This window comes from Chiloscyllium plagiosum, chromosome 8 (genome assembly GCF_004010195.1).
Source record: "Chiloscyllium plagiosum isolate BGI_BamShark_2017 chromosome 8, ASM401019v2, whole genome shotgun sequence".
NCBI lineage: Eukaryota > Metazoa > Chordata > Chondrichthyes > Orectolobiformes > Hemiscylliidae > Chiloscyllium > Chiloscyllium plagiosum.
The window spans coordinates 63,489,917-63,495,323 of NC_057717.1; the positions used below are offsets into that span (position 1 = coordinate 63,489,917).

The 5,407-nt window shown below is 41.8% G+C and overlaps 1 non-coding gene across 1 annotated transcript; it reads left to right on the forward strand.

The window, feature by feature from the left end:
* The first annotated feature begins 4,034 nt into the window (after positions 1-4,034).
* On the forward strand, positions 4,035-4,108 carry trnat-agu. The gene has a single exon. It is a non-coding gene; the product is annotated as a tRNA-Thr (tRNA).
* Positions 4,109-5,407: the final 1,299 nt, after the last annotated feature.

Here is a 5,407-nt window from a genome sequence, read left to right on the forward strand (position 1 = left end):
TGACATGATAACACTGGATTTAAAGTGCTGTATCCCTACGCTATCCATGGCCTCCTTAAACAGCTTCACATTAGAATTTGACCCTTGGTTCGTCTGAATCTCCCTGGGCAGCCGATACTGTGTGATGAAAGCTGCCAACTCCTCTACTACCGTTTTTGCACATAATACTCTGTAATGGAATTGCTTCCGGAAATGTGATAGTCACACCCATTACGGTTAACAAGGACTAGTTCCAAGTTTTACTTATTTGGAGGGGACCCACCCAATAAGTTCTCACCCACGTGAAAGATTCTTCAAATGTGGTCATTGGCAATAGAGCTGCTGGTTTCATTACCGCCTGTGGCTTACCTGTTATTTGGCATTCATGAGACTTACGGTTTAAGTTAACATGCACATCCTTGTGCATTCCTGGCCAACAAATATGTTTTGTACCTTAGCCTGAGTCTTTCACAACGCTCAGTGTTGGTTCATGTCTGACACATAAGATTACAAAGATAACGAACCATGGGGAATTGGGGCAAACACACAGACATGGCCAGTTGTTTTGGTCAGAGGGTCTTCCAGTGATAGGGACTGCTATCGGGAGTATACATGGAATGGGAAGGGTGTATTTACTGAAGAAGTTTACCCTGACATAGACAGTGTTAGGAATCAGAGAATCTGACAAGATAGCGAGGATTCTATGGATTAGAGGAGATTACACACTAAGGATTATAGGAATTGGAGGAGATTACAACCAGAGGGAGGTCTGTAGAGTTGGGAAGACGTTACGAGGACGGTCAGTGTCAGGATGGGGGGAAGTTACAGTAATATAGTGCGAACGAGGGTGACCGAGGAAGTGACAGTCAAAAATAACTTTTTTTTCTCTCTCTCGTTCAGTTTACACAGACATGTGAAATGTTCTAAGAGATGCAGGCAGTACCAGTGATTCGGAATGCAATATAACTTATTTTTCATTTCTCTATTCCGTTTGTAAAGGTTGTGCCGATGTACTCTGTATCTCAGATGAAACTGTGTGTTGATGATATTGTTGCATTGTACCTGATACTGTAACTGAAGAGTGCAAATCAGATGGTGCTGCAAGTGTCGAATACATTTGAGTACACGTGGAAATAAAGCTAATTCATTGATTCATTTATTCGAAAGTTTCAGTAGCAAGAAGAATTCTAACGACAGCAAAAAAATGACAATCATATGGAACTTTGTGATGACTGCAGAAGCTTACATAGGCAACACGTGTACAACAGACTCTACAGATTTAAGGAGAATAGCGGCATCCAGGTAAAATTCTAAAGATAAGGATGGTCGACTGCGTAAGATGCGATGATACAGAGAGTTGCAAAGATTGGCACTTTCCTCATTCCTGAAAAAGGGCTTATGCCTGAAACGTCGATTCTCCTGTTCCCTGAATGCTGTCTGATCTGCTGCGCTGTTCCAGCAACACATTTTCAGCTCTGATCTCCAGCATCTGCAGACCTCACTTTCTCCTACAGAGATAAGGACGGTTGTGAAGACTGGATGAAGTTAGAAATACTGAGGGATGCAGAGTTTGAAAGGACTGTTCGGAATGACCAAGGTTACAGGGAGACAGAATTGCTCGCATTACAAGAGCTGACAGTAATCAATTGGATGTTACTCATTCACTGATGGTTTCAGTGACTGCAGAAGCTTACAGCGATAGGAAGGCTAAGAAAAAATAGTGGGCTGTCAAAGATTGGGCGAGTTTACAGATCAAGGAAAGATTCAACAGGTTTTATAATGTCACATAAAGGGACGATTGACTTGAAATGCTGTAGGAACTGGAGGGATTTACTCAGCGAAGGAGATTTCGAAGTATGATAGAAGATTAAAGGGAGTGAGATGCAATCTGACAGGATCGGGGAATGCTTCAGGGAAAGGAGACGTTTACAGGAATATCATGGACTGTAGATCAGGAGGATGGTGCTCAGATCGGGAGATGGCTAATGGCTGGAGGATGTTACAGAGATAACTTGGTTTGGAGGTACTTGGCAAGATGACCGAGATAAGGACTTGGTAGTTTATTGGGGATAATGAGCATCATTTTGTCAATTTCGAAGTAATTACGGAGAGAGATAAGGATTGTGCAGAAGATAATTGTCTAAATTTATGTAAGGCCAATTATCATTAGGTATCACGAGACATTCTAACCGTCTTTCGACAGGATGTGACAAATATAGTCTGGGAAGAGGTATTTGCAGTTGTGTCAAAAATCGGGAAATGGAATTAATGTAAAGTAATACAGTGGGAATTAGGGGACACTTTGTTCATCAAAAGTGAATGACAAACGCAGTAATTCCAGTCAATACTGATCATTACTGGTGAGTTTGATAAATAAATTACAGTACAATAAAAACAGCTGAAGGAGACGACAAGGGCGTTCTTTAAAATGAGGCGCAGACAATGGCCATGAACTATCCTTGGCAGGTTCTGTTAAGGAAAAGACAAAAGGTGTTTTATAAGATAGAGTAAGATGATTACCAGAGAAAGAAAAGGGGCCTTTTAGAAACAAAAGCAATAATCTGTGCATGCAGCTGAAGTAGGTGAGGTCTTAAAATAATATTTCTCATCAGTATTCACAATGGAGAAAGACATTGTAGCCAGAGATTTCAGTTCGAACGTTGAGATTCCAGAACATGTTAAGATCAATAAGGTTGTGGTGTTAAATGTTTCGTGGGCATAAAGTGAAGAAATCCCGGTGACCAAGAGAATGAATTCCAGGATGCAATGGGAGGGAAGAGAGGAGATTGCAGGATCATTGGCGTATGTATTTAATACTTTGCTGGACGCAGGTGAAGTGCTCCAAATGAAGGCTGCTACAAAAGGGAAGAGCCTATGGAATCCAAGATAAGCTGGCAATTTGGATCCAAAATTGGTGAACGGTTCCTTTTGTGATGAGCAGACTTTGCCCAGTGGTGTACGACGGTGACATGCGGCGGTACCACAACTGTTTGTTATCTACATTAATAGTTTGGATGTCAAACTAGAAGGTATCAGTAGCAGGTTTGCAGATGACATGAAATGTCAGGGTGCTGTCCACAGTGAGGCGGACAGTTTCTGTATACAGTCTGATATTGATCCGTTGAAAAACAGTGCAGAGTAATGGAAAATGTAGTACACTCCTGATCAGTATGATTTAATACCTTTTGGGAGGTACGATAAACAGAGCACATACCTGATGAACAGTGGATCCTTAAGGAGTATTGAGGAACACACGGACTTCAATGAACAAGTGCATAGATCCCTGAAGTTGTCAGCACCGTTAGACAGGGTGGGAAAGGCACCTGAACTGGTAGCGGGAGTAAATTTCATCTCCAGGTGGGGAAATTCTGGAACTACCCCAGAGGATTTAAACTAATCTGGCAGGGATGTTGGAACCTGAACAGTTGTAAGGACAGTAAGAAGGTTGAAGCTGTTGCAGATGTTGAAGTAAGTAATTTCAATGAACAATGCAGACAAATATAAAGCAAGCAACGAGGGAAAACTGATGAATTAAACTCAATTCATTTACCTTCACGGGGCCTGACAGCTAAGGCAGATGACTCGGGGTATGGATGGGAACATGGGACTGGAACTTCACAGGTATTACAGAAACACAACTGAGGGAGAGACAGGACTGTCAGTTCATTATTCCAAGATACAGATGCTTCATGAAGGATATAATGGAAGGAAAGAGAGGGATGGTGTTGGTTTTGATTGGGGAAACCTCTGTTATGACACGGATTAATCCCCAGCCAGCTGCTAATTTGGTCGTCCAACCCAGAAACGATTTAACCCATGTGGTAATCTTGGAAAACGCGAGAGACAAGGAACTATTCCCCAAAATCAACATTTAAAGTAAAAATTGACATTTTAAAAAAAAATCTAACAGAGTAATTGAGTAGTAACTATTTACTGTTCCTTTCTCTTACCCATTTTTCTTCCTTTCCCCGTCGACATGGTCCTCACAACAATACTGTGAGGAAGTGGTTAAGCAACTTCACATATGGATGTTGCCAACTTCACGTTGGCAGTGTGGCGCCGTGGCTTAGTTGGTTAAAGCGCTTGTCTAGTAAACAGGAGATCCTGGGTTCAAATCCCAGCGGTGCCTATTTGGGCTTGGTCTTTCAAGTCTTCCCTAAATTCACGCATCGTCTTTTTGAACTTTCACCCTGGTCTGATTCGGTGATCCAGGTTAAGTTCCAACAGTGAATGCCATGTGCTCTATATTCCGAACTATTGCTTATGTCTGTGGTTTCTTTCCATTATTCCACAAGCACTTCTGCTTCTCCTCCTCTTTTCTTCCCCCTCCTTCATTCCCAGTTTGGTCGGAATAACGAGATGAGGCAGGCAACGTTGCAGATTTGCCGGGGAATTTTGTGGAAATGGCAGAGACATCACCAGCTGATCACTCTCATTCTCTGATGTCACCGTTCATACATTTAAACCAACAATATATACATCGTTGCGCTTCTTTATTTGTAGTATAATTCCTTTTTTTGTCTGGTGGATTAGGAATTCTATTTTGAATTCGAAACAGTCATCATTGTTTGAGGAAGAAGGGTCGCCTTACCTGGTTTGAAATGACAGACACATTATCCGGAGAATGTGAGACCAGTTCTACACATTCCAGTCAGTGGGCAAAAAGCCTCTCAGCAGCTGTACACTCAAACTGTCTCAAAATATCAGACGTTTTATGGAGCCGAAATAGGTAACGAGCTGTATGGACAGGCAGAGTGTCGGAGAATGTGCAAGAGGAAGAGGGTGAGGTGGATGCACAGAGACAAAGAGAGACATGTGGAGACACATGCTGAGTGCGACACTGAAATGACCAATTACACGTTCGACATTGCTGCAAACTGAGAGAAAGGAAACGACAATCATTTAGCACAGCCTTTCATCAGCTGTGAGCAACAGAAACAGCATTACAGTCAATAAAGTCCTCTAGAAATTGTAAAGGTGACGGTTGACAGTCATTGAGATATTTTCCTAAAAATCCTGATTCAACGGATAAGACTGATAATTTTCCCGGCATTATAATATAGAAATGTATAAGTAACGGGTTTCTGTCGATATAAAACTTTAACTCCGTTTCTCTCCACAGATGCTGCCAGGCCTGCTGAGTTTCTGCAACAATTCATGTTTTTGGTTCAGATTTACATTATCAAAGAAAAATGAATATCAATCTATTGTTGATCGCTTCATTTCTAAAACCCAACAGAAAATAAAACTGGTTACACTCCAAGACACAAATATACACTATACCGACTGTACACACGCAAACATGCAAACCACTTTCAAATTTAGGCCGTGGCAGAATCAAACCCGAACGTCTCCATATCGAATTCGAGTCTCGACAACGCATTGGGAAATCACGTTTTCGCGACCTGCCAAATGCACAACTGTCAAA